General features: G+C 35.9%; 1 long non-coding RNA gene across 1 annotated transcript; it reads right to left on the bottom strand.

Annotated features, from left to right (window-relative positions):
* Nucleotides 1-459: 459 nt before the first annotated feature.
* LOC121222252 (uncharacterized) lies at nt 460-1,674 on the bottom strand. The gene is made up of 3 exons (XR_005919491.1): nt 1,239-1,674; nt 866-938; nt 460-774 (listed from the first exon to the last, which is right to left on the bottom strand). It is a non-coding gene; the product is annotated as an uncharacterized lncRNA (long non-coding RNA).
* Nucleotides 1,675-2,630: the final 956 nt, after the last annotated feature.

Below are 2,630 nucleotides of genomic sequence, written 5' to 3'. Positions count from 1 at the left end.
GGAATCCAAAATTGGAAGAGGGAATGGGGTTCCGAGATCTAGGCAAATTTAATAATGCCCTCCTAGAAAAATAGTGCTGGAGGCTCATGGAAAACCCTAATTCGTTACTTGCAAGAACATTAAAATCTAAATATTATATCGAGGGTGATTTTTTGCAGGCTGAATTAGAAAATTGCCTATCATTTAACTGGAGAATTTTATGAACAACTAAGAAGTTATTGAAAAAGGATATGGCTTGGAGAGTGGGGAAAGGAGACAAAATTTTAATATAGAATGATGCTTGGATCCCAAGCTTAGAAGAATATAGGATAAAGGAGACAGCCAGAAATAACACCTGTAAGAAAGTAACAGATTTAATTGACCTAAATCTCATAATATGGAAAGAAGATATAATTACCAGCTTATTCTCAAGAGAAGAGGTGAACGCAATATTAAGTACTTCGTTGGAAAAGTATCCATAGGAAGACTTCAGAATTTGTAGTGGGGAACAAACAAGGGAATATACAATGAGGAGTGGCTATAGATGGCTTACAAAAGAAAGATCAACCCTAAACACTATGATGACAAATATTACAGATATAAATATGTTCTTCGAAAAAGAGCTTTGGCAAACAGATCTACCAGGAAAAATAAAAATTACAAACTAGAGGGTGTACAATGGTTAATTTCCTACAATGGGAAATCTACATTACAAACGAATATGCAACCATGTTATGTGCCCATGCTGTAGTGAAATGGAAGAATCCATGGAAGATGCCTTTAGAGATTGCCAAGCTATTAAAAACATATGGTAGGAGTTAGGGATTCTTGATTACCAAAGAGATGAAAGAGAAGGACTTCAATAATGGCTAAGTGAAATACTCACCAGAGCGACTAGTGCTCAAAGGAAAGTTATATTTTGAAGTATCTGGGCAATATGGATGCAGAGGAATAAGATCCTGCATGAGAAAAAAAACCCAATTAGTAGAAGACACTGTAATGTTCATAAGCAAATACTTAAATGAATGGGAAGAGGTGAATAAAAGGCTACTTGGACAGAGAGTGGAAAATGAACGGTGGAAACCACCAAACCTAACAGAAATAAAAATAAATTTTGACGGGGCTTTTGACAAACAAAATTCCAAATCAGGAACAGGAATAGTATGCTAGGATTCGAGTGGGAAGATGTTAAACTATCGAACAATGGTAAAATAACAGAGTCCCCACACCATTTGCAGTAGAGGCATTAGTGTGCTTACAATCAATGAAAGCGGGCCTTGACCTGGGGTTCAGACGGGTGGTAATGGAAGTAGACACTCTCAGGATAATGAAGAAAGTGAAAAGCAATGATAAAGATAAATCAGTCTTAAGTCAATATATCTCTAATATAAAAGTATTATGCAAAAATTATCACAGATGCTGGTTTAGACAGACTTACAGAAACGGGAAGAAAACCGGACACGTAGTAGCACGAGAAGCTGTAAAAATAAACGAGAACACATACCTAGAAGGCCAACTGCCTAGATCAGTGCTAAAAGAGGAAAAAACTGATGTAAGAAATACATAACATATATAAAAAAGAAGCATGTTTAATGGACCCTAAGAAAGAAGAAGGGTTAAGATCGATCAGAAATATAGGTAAGAGAGTTGGAAAGACGCAGTTCTGGAAATGTCAACAAGAATAAGAAATACCTGAAGAAGGATGAGCGATTGGTCTTTGCTAAGGCTAGGAAGAAGTTTTTAGAGTTAAAAGGTCAAGTTAGGGATTTAGGAAAGTTTTAATTTTAGTTTTTTAGGATTGTGCCACTTCACATTAAGCCTTTTTTAGGAACTTTATTTTTTGTTTTTAGGATTGGGCTGATTTCCATCTTGCCTATTTCTTTTTCTTTTTAGTTTTATTTTTTAAGGTGTGTGAGATTACCGAGCTTGTCCTAATATTAATAAAAATCTCATATTTCATGTCAATATATATAAGTGTTGGTATTGATATTTGTTATTACCGATCTTGTTGAATAGTTTAGGTATGTATGCTTAATTGCTTATATGGTGATTAAGTAATGTGCTTTGAAATAGGTTTGGTAAATTGAATGGTAGGCATATGCTAAGTTTGAAGGAATTTGGTAAGTTCTGGAGCATGTTTGAGTGGTTGATATTGAGTCATTTTAAGATGTTTTAAATGGTTAAATGATGTATGCCCTGTTAATTGTGTTGAGGTGTCATTTTAGGCATATTGGAATGGTTTGAATGCGATATTTGGGTTGATATATTAGTGATTCATGTGTAGGTTATAAGTAGGTTTTATTATGATTTATATTATGCTTGTATATGTAAGAATGTTTAGGCGTGTTTTCGGGACTTATAGGTCACTTTTTGTGCCACAAGGCCTGGCCACACGGCTGTGTGCCACACACAATTCCAAGACACGACATCCGGCTGTTACACAGGCTGGCACATGTCAGTGTGACCTATTAAATTTATGCCTGCATGGTTGCACACTCCCTCGGCTTATTACACAACCCGACGACACGACCATTTGACTATTATTGAATATTTACACAATTGACCCACACGGCCTCAGTGAGTTGCACTATTTTTTTTGCACGGTCGTGTGGCTCTAGCTCTACACCAGGTTAACCTATTACATGGTTTGT

The sequence above is a fragment of the Gossypium hirsutum genome, chromosome D10, assembly GCF_007990345.1.
Source record: "Gossypium hirsutum isolate 1008001.06 chromosome D10, Gossypium_hirsutum_v2.1, whole genome shotgun sequence".
NCBI classification, from domain to species: domain Eukaryota; kingdom Viridiplantae; phylum Streptophyta; class Magnoliopsida; order Malvales; family Malvaceae; genus Gossypium; species Gossypium hirsutum.
Note: the sequence above shows the minus strand (reverse complement) of the source record. Positions and strands in the feature narration are given on the sequence as shown.